The following is a 14,944-nucleotide window of genomic DNA, read 5'->3' on the forward strand; positions in this document are numbered from 1 at the left end:
GGTCATTGATCCATTTTGAGTTAATTTTTGTTTATGGTGTGAAATAGGGATCCAGCTTCTTTGGCATGTGGGTATTCAGGTTTCCCAGCACTATTTGTTGAAGAGACAATTCTTTCCCCATTTAGTTGTCTTGATAGTTACTTGGTTTTTATTCAGGTCCCTGAGTTTAAGAAATGGCACAATTGAATTGAAGTGAAAGTAATATGTGGAATCAGTTGGTATCATAGTCCAAACTATTTTCTGTGAATGTTCATTTTGAACCCACAATAACATGGCCTTTTTTCTAGAGTTTTTTTGGAAAATGATTTGAATCAAGACTTTCTGTGAGTTTGTAGAGAACAATATAAGCTTAATGTAGACATTCAGAGCTCTCCATTTGGTAATTCATACAGGTCAGTAAAAGCAGATCTTGATTATGTCACAGAAGGTGTGTTTTTTTGATATTAACATTGGGGATACGTGGTATCGACTATATGACCTTGGACAAGTTATTTGACCTTTTCTTTAACCAAGAAAATGGTTTGAATAACATTTTTTATTCACTTATTTCCGTTGCTTGTTTTTTTTAAATGAAAGCAATACTTATAGTGACAGTGCAGAAAAATTTGAAAAGTCCTTCTTTCCCATTAAGTCCCACTCCTAATATAACTGTCTTTAACTTTCTTTTTTTAACGGTTTTTTAGGTTAATTCCCAAACTCAAAAATACCACATATCTTTCTACGTCTTGATTTTTCTTTCATCTCCAAATACTATCTGTTGCTTGACTCTCTAGTAGATAAGAAATTTAGCTCGTTAACAGTTTCCACCTGTCCTAGCACTTTGATTTCTACCAGTTACATTTTCATTCCTAATTCTGCTATTCTTATTATTTCTGTAATAGTTAAATTTCTGTTTCATGATCTATTAATTTTATTTTACTTACTTATATTTTTGTGAGGAATATTGTCCCCGAGCTAACATCTGTTGCCAATCTTCCTCTTTTTGCTTGAGGAAGGTTGTCCTTGAGTTAACATCTGTGCCGGTCTTCCTCTGTTTTGTATGTGGGACACTGCCACAGTGTGGCCTGATGTGTAGTGTGTTGGTCTGTGCCCGGGGTCTGAACCAACAAACCTCGGGCCACTGGAGCATGCGAACTTAACCACTATGCCCCTGGGCCAGCCCCTTAATTTTAGTCAATATCTCTTCAGTTCCCAGTCTTTCAGAGAAGGATTTAATACCCATCCACTTCCCTTTGTTTCTCCTACTTCCACCGTTCCTCTCCTTCCAGCCTTCATTTTTTATTACATTGTCAAGATTGATAGCATTTATATTATGATTTATAACTCTTCTAAACTTTTCTGTGCTTCTGCAGGAAGGCTCTAGAAATTGAGTCCTAATAACCAGCCTTTGTAATGTGTAGGCTGTATTATAAGTATTAGTCACTGTAGAACTAAGTAGTGTGGAGCTGTGCAAGAACTTCTGTGATTTAAACTTGTGCTCCTTAGAGGAGATATCTATCAAAGCCCTGCTTGAGTGAGGAGCGCTCATGGAAATTGTTTAACATTTAATAGTACAATATGTTCTGTGCTCCCATCTTGTAACCATTCAGCTTGTCTTGAAGATTGGCTTTCTGGAGGTCTCAACCTCCTTTTCTAATTTGGGCAGCTTGCTTGCTTGATCTGCTATACAGCTGTCATCCTGGGATTACTTTACATTGCACTCCTGGGTTAGGTCTGTTGTTATTTGGATCCCATGTCTTTCTCTTTTATAATTCCTTTTTGATTTTACTAGAATATAATCTTCAGCAATTGTTTTAGGGATATACTGGTGATAAATACTCTAATTTCTTGAATATTTGAAAATGGCTTGTCATTGTTTCTGAGTGGAAGTTTAGATATAGAATTATAAATTAATAATATAGTTTTTCCCTTAGAACTTTGAAAACTTGGCTCTAGGAATTTAAAACATCCAGTAATAGAGGTCCATTGCAAATCTGATGGTTATCCTTTTGTAGAAACCTTGTTTACAATCCTTATGGTGATCTCTTTATCTTTGGTATTGTGAAATATATCTAGGCATAGCCCTTTTTCATTCCTCCTAGTGGGTACCTTTTCAGTTCTAAGACTCATTAGGTCTGGGGAATTACTATTTTTTTCTTTGATAATTTCTTTCCCTTCTTGTCTGTTTTCTCTGAGACTCTTGACAGGTGAATGTTGGACTCCTTGAGTTGACCTTTTATTTGTTTACACTCTGGAAGATTTCCTTGACTTTGAATTCTTCTATAGAATTTATTTCAGTAATTATATATTTTTTTTTAAGATTTTTTTATTTTTTTCCTTTTTCTCCCCAAAGCCCCCCGGTACATAGTTGTATATTCTTCGTTGTGGGTCCTTCTAGTTGTGGCATGTGGGACGCTGCCTCAGTGTGGTTTGATGAGCAGTGCCATGTCCGCACCCAGGATTCAAACTAACGGAACACTGGGCCGCCTGCAGCGGAGCACACGAACTTAACCACTCGGCCATGGGGCCAGCCCCTTCAGTAATTATATTTTTAATTTATAAGAAGTTTGTCCTCTTTTTCTTTTTCCTTTCTTTTTTTAATAGCAGCTGTCTTTGATTTATGGGGGAAAATACTTTGAACTCCCTGAGGATGCTAATTCCTTCATAAAGTTCTCTTGAGAAAGTTCTCAAAATTAGTTATTGTAATAGTGGTTTATGCATTTGGGTATACCATACTAACTTTTTCTTTTTATTTATTTATTTATCCTGAGGAAGATTCACCCTGAGCTAACATGTGTTGCCAATCTTCCTCTTTTTGCTTGAGGAAGATTTGCCCTGAGCTAACATCTGTGCCAGTCTTCCTTTGTTTTACGTATGGGTTGCTGCTACCGCATGGCCGCCAACAAGTGGTGTAGGTCTGCACCTGGGAACCAAACCTGGGCTGCCAAAGTGGAGTGTGCCAAACTCAACCACTAGGCCACAGGGCTGGCCCTGACTAAGTTTTTATTTTTTAAATAGTGAAGTTATTTAATAGGTACAGAAGATTATTTATAATAGGTGAAGTATAGATAAACAAACATGCGTGTACCTACCACCCAAGTTGAGAAATAGTTCATTACATTAGGTCAGCAGGGTGCCCTTTCCTGATCTCCCTTACATTATATGGATATTTAATAATGTGTGTGTATGTCTGTCTATCTCACATTAAATACATAAAAATTTTTATGTGTTTTAAAGTTTCTGGAAAATGGAATACTAATGTATGTATTTGGGTTTTTTTTTTAATCATCAGTTTTGATTTTCCATTATATGAATACCAGTTTATTCATTCTCTTGTTGGAAATGTAGTTTCCATTTTTTTGTTCTGTTATAGATCCCCAGATTCCTTATTCACACTTTTGAAATCCAAAAGCTCTGAAAATGCAAAAAAAAAAAAAAAAAATTATCAGCAAGTTTACTTTGTGAAAAAACTTAACCTGCACTGTTGTGACACTATTTGTAATTTTTTTTATCTCATTTAGTGTGAATACCTGTATATTTCATGGTAGAAATTATTGGAGTAGAATTGCTGGGATTTTAGGACGTGTGCATCTTCAGCAGTAGTGGATAGTCAGATATTTTCCAAAGAGGGTGGTATCACTATTTGCCCCCTCCAGCAATGCGGAAGTTTTCGTTGCTTAGCTTTCTTACTAATGCTTTTATCAGACTTTAAAACCTTTTGCCAGTGCCTATAGAATAACACCTTTTTGTTTTTAGTTTTTTCCTTTTGCCTAATGAGTTTGAACGTCTTTTACTGTGCAACCTAACATGTTCTTCCCTCTTTTGAGATTCTGTTCACGTCTTTTGCCCATGTTTGGACTAGGTTTAAAACAAATTTTCTTACTGACTTGTAATAGTTCTGCAATTGGATCTATCTATATTTTCTGGATTCTAGTCTGTTTTGATTACTGTAACTTTGTAACAACTTACATAAAAACAAACTTGTTTTGATATAGGGCCTACATTTAGAAAATACACAGATCATGAGAGTCTAGCTGGATGAATTTTCTCAATATAACCATATGCAGGTCAGGAAGTAGAACATCACCAGCACCCTAGGGACTCCCCTTGAGTCTCCTCCCAGTGACTAACCTCCTTTGCCTCAAAGATACCTTCTGGCTTGACTTGAATGTCTTAGATTAGTTTTGCCTGTTTTTCGAACCTCATATAAATGGAACTGTGTAGTATATATGTATTTTGTGTCTGACTTTGTTTCTTCTTGATTTTGTTCGTGGGATTCATCCATATTGTGTGTCATTGCAGTTGGTTCATTCTCTTCCACTAGCAAAATAATAGAGTTCCAGTTGTTTTGTGTCCTTTCTTGTCCATCCTTCTAATTTTAGACATTTTGGTGCACGTTTAGTGGTTTTAATTTGCATTCCTCTAATGAGTAATGATGTTGAGCCGCTTTTAATGTACTTATTGGCTATTTGTATATCATCCGTGACGTGTCTAGCCAAGTTTTTTGCCCATTTTTATATTGGGCTGTCTGTCTTTTTCATACTGATTTTTAGGAGGTTATTATATATCCTGGATACCAGCTCTGGCAGGTTATATTTTGCAGATATCTTCTCGTTTTCCCAGCCCTGTAAGACTTCTCAACCTCTCCATTGCCCTTTACCCATTGACACATATCTCTAGGGGAAAAGAGGCATCAAATGTTGGATTCCACTTTCCAGGCTTTGCTTCTTTCCACAGTCTTGGTCTCTCAGGTCCTTGCTGCCTTTGTAGTGCTTCATGCCTTCAGACAGATGTTTTTATATTGTGCTTAGTTTTTTAAGTTGTCACAGGGAGGATTGGTCTGAAATGGTCTAGTCAGTCATTGAGGGACATCGAAGTAGGCCAAGTCCTCCTGCCTTGTAGTTCTTCAAGGAACTTGGCTGTTTGCTCGTCCATATAATTTTAGAATCATCTTTCTAAGTTATGTAGATAACACATACAACCTTTTGGAATTTTGGTGGGAAATGCATTGAATCTATAAACCAGTTTGGAGAGAACTAACATTTTGTTATTAAGTTTTCTTAACCATAAACACTGTAATCTCTGTTTATTTAGGTCTTTTTACAATGTCTTTCAATAAAATTTTATAATTTTCAACTAAACTATTGCAAGTATTTAAGTACCTTATTTCATATCAGAAATGGTATCTTTTTATAATTATATTTTCTACCTTGCTAGTGTATAGAAGTACAATTTGACTTTGTATAACAACCTTGCTATACTCCTCATTGTGATAAATTATCTGTAGAATTCTTTTGGATTTTTTCTGTAGAGACACCTGTCTGTGAATAATGACCTCTTTGTTTCCTCCTTTCCAATTCTTATGCTTTTTTTTTTTCTTTCTTTTTCTTGTCTTAATGTGCTGGCTAGGATCTCCAGTACAATGTTGAATAGAAGCGATGATGGGGGCATCCTGATCTTGTTCCTGATTTTAAAGGGAATGCTTTCAGAGTTTCACAGTTAAGTATGATGCTTGCTGTAGGTTTATTGTAGATAATCTTTTCAGGTTAAGGATGTTCCTTTCTTTTACTAGTATGTTAATTAGAAAAAATCATGAATGGATGTTGAATTTTATGAAAAGCTTTTTCTACATCTTTTGAGAGGATCATATGTTTTTCATCTGAACTTGTTAATATGGTGAAATACAGTGATTTTCTAATATTTAAACCAACCTTGTGTTCCAAGTATAAAGTCAACCCTGATCTGTCTGTCTCTTTTTTTCACTATTGCACTTAGTTTGAAGATAGTCAACTTAGAATTTTTGCCTCTCATAATGAGTAATACTGATCTATAATTTTTTTTAAACGTATTTTTCCTCTTTCTGAAAGAGTTTATGTAAATTAGAATGATCTGTTTCTTAAGTGTTTGGTAGAACTTCCTTGTGAAATTGTTACTGGTGTTTTCTTTGAGGAACACTTCTTAACCACTGCTTTGGTTATTCGATTGTTCATATTTTCAGTTTTCAGACTAGGTAGGTTATACTTATAGAAAGTTGTCCATTTCATCCACGTGTTTGAATTGATGGCATTAAGTTGTTAATCTCTAATTTTGTAGTACCTGTGGTTCATGTCTCTTTTATCTTTTTTTTTACTGCCTTTTTCTTGATCGGTTTTAAAAGCTAAAAGTTTGCCAATTTTTAAAGACTTTTATAAGAATCAAGTTTTTGTCTTTTTATGCTCTTTAATGTATCCTTCCCCCATTTCATTAATTTCTGCTCTTCATTTCTTTCATTATGCTTCCTTTGGGTTTATTTCTATTCTTTTCCTAATTTCTTAAGTTGGATGCCTTGCTTATTAATTTTCAGCATAAGGCATTTAAGACTGTAAACTTCTGTGTATTATTTTCCCTGAATCACATGAGTTTTGATTTTCAATATTTTCCACTTATGAGTATTTTTCTATTTTCCTCTGTGAATTCTTTAATTTATGAGTTATTTAAAAGTTTTTGTTTCCAAACATATGGGAGTTCCTTTAGTTACTGATTTGTAATTGTGTTGTGGTTAGGCAGCATGATTTGTGTGATAGCCGTCCTTTGAAATTTGTTGAGACTGTGGTCAGTTTTTATAATTTTTGTTTGCACTTAAGAGAATGGGTATTTTCCAGTTGTTGGCACAAAGTTTTATATACGTCCAGTAGTTAGGCTTGTTAATTCTGATGTTCACGTTTTATATCTTTATATATTTTTTTTTTTTTCCTTTTTCTCGCCAAATCCCCCCGGTACATAGTTGTGTATTCTTCGTTGTGGGTTCCTCCAGTTGTGGCATGTGGGACGCTGCCTCAGCGTGGTCCGATGAGCAGTGCCATGTCCGTGCCCAGGATTCGAACCAACGAAACACTGGGCTGCCTGCAGCGGAGCGCACGGACCCAACCACTTGGCCACGGGGCCAGCCCCTATATCTTTATATTTTTAGAGAGCAGATGTTTTTTTAGTGGAAAGGTTTTTTTTTTTTCACTTTTTCCTTGTAGTTATATCAATTTTTTTTTTTTTTTTTTTGGCTGAGGAAGCTTTGCCCTGAGCTAACGTTCATGCCAATCTTCTTGTATTTTTTAGTACATGGGCCACCAGCACAGCATGGCTGTTAACAGAGTGGTGTAGGTCCATGCCTGGGAGCTGAACCTGGGTGACTGAAGTGGAGTACACTGAATTTAACCACTAGGCCACTGGGGCTGGCTCTCAAGTTTTAAAATACATTTTTAAATTGTTACTAGTATATGAAAGTTTAAATTTATTATATTTTCCTGTTGAGTTGAAACTTTTACTGTGTAGTGACACTTTATGTCTAGTAATGCTCTTTGTATTAGTATATAATACATATGTACCTATACTATTTTTCTTTTGATCAGCTATTTTTGCCTGGTTTTTATTTAAAAAAATTTTTTTGCTGAGGAAGATTCAGCCTGAGCTAACATCTGTTGCCAGTCTTCCTCTTGTTTTGTTTGTGAGCTACCACCAGCATTGGCCATTGATGAGTGGTGTAGCTCTGTGCCTGGAAACTGAACCTGAGCTGCCAAAGCAGAGCATGCCTAACCTAACTGCTAGACCATTGGGGCTGGCCCGAATTTTGCCTAGTTTTTAAAATTCCCCCTTCGCCTACATTTTTGTGTTCTTTTGTTTTAATTTTCTCTCTTGTGACTGTCATTGCTATTGGATTTAAAAAAATTTAATCTCCGATAGTCTTGGTCTTATAATTTTAAATTAAACTTTTTATTAAGATAATTGTCAATTCACTCACAGTTCAAAGAAATAGTACGGAGACATCCCATGTACTCTTTACTCAATTTCCCCTAGTGGGAAAAATCTTGCAAAACTAGTACAATCTCACAACCAGGATATTGACATTGAAACAATTGAGATACAGACCATTTCCATCACAACAAAGATCTCTGATATTGTCGTTTTTATAGCCATACCCACTGCCTTCCCTTCCTCTTAATCTCTGGGACCCAGCCACCTGTTCTTCATTTTTATGATTTTGTCTTTTCAAGAATGTTATATAAAGGACATCGTAGAGTATGTTACCTTTTGGATTTGATTTTTTTCACTCAGCAGAATTTTCTGGAAATTCATTAATAGTTCATCCCTTTTTACTGAGGAGAGTATTCCATGGTATGAATTTTTTTAACCATTTGCCTGTTGAAAGACATACGGATTATTGACAGTTTTTGGCTATTATGAATAAAAGTGCTATAAAGATTTGTGCATTGGTTTTTTTGTGTGAACATGTGTTTTCATTTCTCTGGGACAAATGCCCAGGAGTACAATTGCTGGGTTGTATGGTTATTTTATATAGTTTTTAAGAACTTGCACACTGTTTTCCAGAGTGGCTGTACCATTTTACATCCCTACCAACAATGTATGGAGTGATCCAGTTTCTCTGCATCCTCGCCAGCATTTGGTGTTATCACTGTTTTTCATTTTAGCCATTCTGGTATGTATCTAGTGATATCTCAGTGAGGTTTTAATTTGCATTCTCCTAGTGGCTAATGATACTGAACATATTTTCACATGCTTATTTTTCGTGTCTATATCCCATTGATGAATGTCTCTTCGTGTCCTCTCTTCTTTTTTATAGTTGGATTTTTTTTCTGTTGAGTTTTGAGAGTTCTTGATATATTCTAGATACTAGTCCTTCGTTGGATATGTGGTTTGCAAATATTTTCTCCAAGCCTATTGATTGCCTTTTCATCCTTTTAATAGGGTCTTGCAGAGCAAAAGTTTTGAACTTTGGTGAAGCCCAATCTATCATTTTTCCTTTTGTGAGTCTTTTTTTTTTTATTATTATTAATGTTATGATAGATTACAACCTTGTTCCTTTTGTGAGTCTTGCTTTGAGTGTCAAGTCTAGGAACTCTGCCTAGCCTTCGATCCTGAAGATTTTCACGTGTGTTTTTTCCTAAAAGTTTTTGTAGCTTTATTCTAACATTTAAGTCTGTGGTCCATTTCGAGTTAATTTTTTTTTTTAAAGATTGGCACCTGAACTAACAACTGTTGCCAATCTTCATTTTTTATTTTGTTTTTTTCTTCCCAAATCCCCTCAGTACATAGTTGTATATTTTAGTTGTAAATGCCTCTGGTTGTGCTATGTGAGACGCTGTCTCAGCATGGCCCGAGGAGCAGTGCCATGTCTGTGCCCAGGGTCCGAACTGGTGAAACCCTTGGCTGCCAAAAAACAGAGTGTACAAACTTAACCATTTGGCCACGGGGCTAGCCCCTCGAGTTAATTTTTGTATACTATGTGAGACTTAGATGGAAGTTCATTTTTTTGTTACAGATGTGCTGTTGCTCCGGCACCATTTTTTGAAAGTCTGTCTTTCCTCCACTGAGTTACTTTTGCACCTTTGTCAAAAACTATTTGGGTATAGGAGCTGGCCCAGTGGCACAGCAGTTAAGTTCGCACGTTCGGCTTTGGTGCCCCAGGGTTTGCCGGTTTGGATCCCAAGTGCGGACATATGCACTGCTTGTCAAGCCATGCTGTGGCAGGTGTCCCACACATAAAGTAGAGAAAGATGGGCATCTTCCTCAGCAAAAAAGAGGAAGATTGGTGGCAGATGGTAGCTCAGGGCTAATCTTCCTCAAAAAAAGAAAAAAAAAAAACTATTTGTATTTGTGTAAGTTTATTTTTGGGTTCTCCATTCTGTTCCATTGACCTGTGTGTCTGTTTCTCTGCTTATACCACAGAAGCTTGATTATTCAGCCAGGTTGTGAAATGGGATAGACCGATTCCTCTCTATTTTTTTCCAAAATTGTTTTAGCTCGTCTAGTTCCTTTGCCTTTCCATATAAATTTTAGAGATATCTTACCTATATCTATAAAAAGTCTTGGTGGGATTTGGGTAGGAATTGTGTTAAATCTGTATATCAGTGTAGGGAAAATTGATGGTGTTACTTTGCTCAGTCTTCCAAATGATGAAGAATCCATTTGTTTAGATCTTCTTAGACTTCTTTCATTAGTATTTTGTAGTTTTCAGCATAACAAGTCCTGTGTGTGTTTTGTTATATTATTAAACATACATATTTTCATTTTCTTCAGAGTTGTGTTTTTAACTTATGGCCACATGTTGTTGGTATATAGAGATGTGATTGGTATTTGTGTATTGGTCTTGTATCCTGCGACCTTGCTGAATTCAGTTGTTAGTTCTAGGAGTTGTTTTCTAGGAGTTTCTACGAGTTGATTCCTTGGTATCTGCAAATACAGGCAGTTGTATTTTTTTGTTTCCAACGTGTCTGCCTTTTGTTTCCTTTTCTTTCTTTCCACTAGCTAGAACTTCCAGCACTATGCTGATTAAGAGGGGTGACAGTAGACATCTTTGCCTCATTCCCAATCTTAGGGGGAAGCATTCGGTGTTTTACCATTAAGTATAATGTTAGCTCTAGTTTTTTTTATAGGTGCTTTCTATTAAGTTGAGGAGGTTCTCCTCTATTTCTCTTTTTCTGAGAATTTTTATCAGGAGTAGGTGCTGAATTTGTCAAATGCTTTTTCTGCATTGATTGATATGATCATGTGATTTTTTTTTTAATCTATTAATGAGGTGTGTACTACATTGATTTCAGACGTTGCACCAGCCTTGCATCCCTGGAGTGAACCTCACTTGTTATGGTGTACAATTCTTTTTGTACATAGGTGAATTCTTTTTACTAATATTTTGTTAAGTATTTTAGCATATATATTTGTGAGGGATATTGGTTTGTAGTTTTATTTTTTGTACTGTGTTTGTTTTTGGTATCAGGCTTGTACTAGCTTCATAAAATTAATTTGGAAGTATTCTCTCATCATCTATTTTCTGGAAGAGGTTATGTAGAGTTGGTGTTAATTCTTCTTTAAATGTTGGGTAGAATTCTCCAGTAAAATTATCTGGCCCTGGTAATACTTTTTTTTGGGAGTTTTAAAATTATAAATTAAATTTCCTGAGTAGTTAGAGGGCTATTCAAATTAGCTGTTTCGTATTGAGTGAGTTTTGGTAGTTTGTATTTTTCAAGGAATTGGTCCTTTTCATCTGAGTTGCCAAATTCATGTGTGTAGAATTGTTCTTAGTATTCCCATATTATCTTTGGTGCCTGCAGTTTCTGTAGTGATATCCCCTAATCTTTCACTTTTAATTGGAGAGTTTATTTTTATTTGTTAGGATTATGGATATATTTGCATTTATTTCTACCCCTTCATTTTGTGCTATTCTACTTTTTCTTTGTTTTTTCTCCCCATCTGTTTTCTTGCCACCTCTTGGGTTGATTTTTTTTCCTTCTCTTTCTCATGCTCTCCCCATTTTAGTAGTTGTGAAATTATTTACCTTTTTTTGCTTTCTCACAGGCTCTTGAAGTTTTCTTGAATTTTCTCTTAAAATTTTAGTTCATGTATGTAAATCTAAAATTATCTTTTCCTTTCTCACTTGTAGAATACTTTAAACTGCTCTGCCCTGCCAACTTATGTGCATGCCATTGTTGCCTAGCATTTTTATTCTGTTTTTTCTTAGCCTCACCAGTTTCATGTTATAGTTTTTACAGGAAGTGTTTGTATAGGCTAATCACCTCCCTCGCCAGGTTTGTCATTGTCTTTGCTCATCATTCTGTTATCGTGGTACTCATTTCTCTAGAGTGCTCTGGTTCAGCAGTCATGGGTCTTGTACTGTTCCTTCAGTGTGTTAGGCATGCTTTCTTCCCCAGGACTTTTGTACCTGCTTTGTCCTCTGCCTTGGAATGCTTTGCCTCAGATGTCCATTGGGTGCTTTCTTACTCCTTCGCTTACTTATTCAGTTACTTTCTCAGTGAGATCTTCCCTCTTTAAAATTGCGAGTCCTCCACCTTTTCACTCCCTGTTTCCTTTTCTGTCTTTATTTTTGTCCATTGTATTTGTCACCAGCTGCCACATTATATATTTTGTTTAATTCTTTTTTATAAGTTTTCATCTGTGAAGCTCGCTAACTCATTAGCCATTCATTGGAATTTTGTTTATAACTTAAGTTGGGGATATTTGACATCTTTTCAGCATTTACTGTTTTTATCTAGTAACGTATATGATATCTTCTTTAATTTATTCGTGTTCTTTTATGTCCTCTGATTTTTTAATGTAGCTCTTGCAAAATTTTTTAATTTATCCCTTTGCATTTTATATTTTTATGTTACTTAAATTACTTTTTTAAATATTGTTTTTCTTGTCAGTAATTTCAAAATTATTTAATGTATAGAAAATTCAACTTTTGTTGACTTACTATTATTAGGTCTAATTTTCAGTTGATTCTCTTATATTTCCAATGTAGAAAGTCCTGTTATTTGTAAATTACAAATGTTAACTTTTTAAATTTTTACTGCCTAGATTCTTTGGGAAGTTTGGAATGACAAAACAATATATATTTTATGGGTCTTTATGATATGCTGTTTCATCTTTAAGTATGATATTTGCTATTGATTTCTGATAGATACCCTTTATCATGTTAGCTGAGTTTCTTTCTATTCCTGTTGATTGAGAGATTTTATCAGGAATGGATAGGATTTTATCAAATGCCCTTCTAAAGTTTATCCAGGTAATCATATGGCTGAACCAATAAGTCTTTTTGTATTGTTTTCTTTTCTTTATCAATTTTCAGACTAATAGTGAGTTGCTTCCCCAGTATCCTCTAAAGGAGATCAGGGAGTTGTTTTTTAAGAATCATGAACAAATGATTTTTTAATATATTTGCTGTGTTTGAATTCGATGTAATTATTGTTCTTTTTAATGCTCACATTGTCTTGTCTTGGGCTATTGGGTTGTTTTCTGTGTCTTTCTGACAAGAAGTAGTCTTTGATAACTTCTTTGCTTTCTGGTATGAAGAACGTTCTAGGCTCATCTTGTGCATTTTCTACTCCAGACTTGAGCAATTAGTCGTTTCCTCAAGGAGCCTGAGTTCCTTTTGTGGGAAATGGTATTTAGGCTGTAATATCTTTTTCCCTACCTTCAAATGAGCATTTTTGGTTAATTAAATATAGACTACTTTTAGGTTTATAGTGAAGATGGGAAGATAATACAGAGAGTTGCCATATACCCCACAACTAGTTTCCCCTATTTGAACAAACTTCTTAATCATGGAAACATTCTTAGACTTACAAAGGTAGAGAATTCCCCATGTACCCAATACTCAGCTTCAGCAGTTACCAGCTCTGATCTTTTTTCATGTATGTCCCTACTCACTGCCCGCAAATGATTTTTTTTCATTTCAAATATTTTATTTTTTATTATTTTTTTAATTGAAGTATAATTGACGTTATGTTAGTTTCAGGTGTACAATGTGATGATTCAATATTTGTATATATTGCATAATGATCACCACAATAAGTCTAATTAACATCCGTCACTTTACATAGTTACAAAGAATTTTTTTTCCTTTGATGAGAACTTTTAAGATCAATCTGTCAGCAACTTTCAAATATGCAGTACAGTATTATTAACTATAGTCATAGTGCTGTACATTATATCCCCATGACTTTCTCATTTTATAACTGGAAGTTTATACCTTTTGACTCCCTTCAACCATTTTCCCTACCCCCCAACAGGCCCCCCCCAAACTATCAGTCGATTCTCTGTATCTTTCTTGGTTTTGTTTTTAGCTTCCACATATAAGTGAGATCGTATGGTATTTGTTTTTCTCTGACTGACTTATTTCACTTAGTGTAATGTCCTTGAGGTCCATCCATTTTGCCACAAGTGGCAACATTTCATTTTGTTTATGGCTGAATAATATTCCATTCTGTGTGTGTGTGTGTGTGTGTGTGTGTGTGTGTGTGTGTGTATGTGTGTATCTCACAGCTTCTTTATCCATTCTTTCATTGATGGACACTTAGGTTGTTTCCATATCTTAGTTATTGTAAATAATATTGCAGTGAACATAGGAGTGCATATATCTATTCAAGTTAGTGTTTTTTGTTTTCTTCAGATAAATACCCAGAAGCAGAATTGCTGGGTCATATGGTAGTTCTATTTTTAATTTTTTGAGGAACCTCCGTTCAGTTCCCATAGTGGCTGCACAAATTACATTCCCACCAGCAGTGCAAAAGGGTTCCCTTTTCTCCATATCCTTGCCAACACTTGTTATTTCTTGTGTTTTTGATAATAGACATTCCAACAGATGTGACATGATATCTTATTGTGGTTTTGATTTGCATTTCTCTGATGGTTAGAGATGTTGAGCATTTTTTCATGTACCCATTGGCCATCTGGGTGTATTCTTTGGAAAAATGTCTGTTTAGATCTTCTGCCCATTTTTTATTTGGATTGTTTGGTTTTATGCTATTCAATTATATGAGTTCTTTATGTATTTTGGATATGAACCCCTTAACAGATGAATTACACATGTTTTCTCCCAGTCAGTAGGTTGCCTTTTCATTTTGCTGATGGTTTCCTTTGCTGTGCAGAAGCTTTTTAGTTTTATTTGGTCCCAACTTGGTTTTTTGCTTTTGTTGCTTTTGCTTTTGGTGTCAGACTGAAAAAATAATCGCCAAGACCTGTGTCGAAGAGTTTACTGCCTATGTTTTCTCTAGGAGTTTATGGTTTCAGGTCTTACCATTCTAGTCTTGCATCCATTTTTAGTTAATTTTTGTGTATGATGTAAGACAGTGGTCCTGTCTCATTCTTTTGCATGTGGTTGTCCAGTTTTTCCAGCACCATTATTGAAGAGACTGTCCTTTTCCCGTTGTATATTCTTGGCTCTTTTATTGTAAATTAATTGACCATATGTGTATGGGTTTATTTCTGGGCTCTCTATTTTGTTCCATTGATCTGTGTGTCTCTTTTTCTGCAGATACCTTACTGTTTTGATACTATAGCTCTGTAATATAATTTGAAATCAGGGAGCATGATCCCTGTAACTTTTTTTTTCTCAAGATTGCTTTGGCTATTTGGGATCCCCCAAATGATTTTAAAGGAAACCCCATATAGTGTATAACTTTATCCATAAATATTT

At 35.2% G+C, this 14,944-nt stretch overlaps 1 protein-coding gene across 18 annotated transcripts in view; it reads left to right on the forward strand.

The window, feature by feature from the left end:
• PIAS2 (protein inhibitor of activated STAT 2) overlaps window positions 1-14,944 on the forward strand; it is a 136,759-nt gene that overhangs the window by 5,897 nt on the left and 115,918 nt on the right. For 3 of the 18 annotated variants that reach the window (XR_011504427.1, XM_070513107.1, XM_070513103.1), the window contains exons 2-3: window positions 5,389-5,477; window positions 8,338-8,446. The exons of 6 other annotated variants lie outside the window; for them this stretch is intronic. The gene's annotated coding sequence lies outside the window, so the exon portion shown is untranslated. Of the gene's footprint in view, window positions 1-5,388; window positions 5,483-8,337; window positions 8,447-14,944 lie in introns of all 18 variants that reach the window. 9 more of the 18 variants (XR_011504428.1, XM_070513108.1, XM_070513104.1 and 6 more) reach the window with 3 other exon arrangements.

This window comes from Equus asinus, chromosome 7 (assembly GCF_041296235.1).
Source record: "Equus asinus isolate D_3611 breed Donkey chromosome 7, EquAss-T2T_v2, whole genome shotgun sequence".
In the NCBI taxonomy this organism is placed as follows: Eukaryota; Metazoa; Chordata; class Mammalia; order Perissodactyla; family Equidae; genus Equus; species Equus asinus.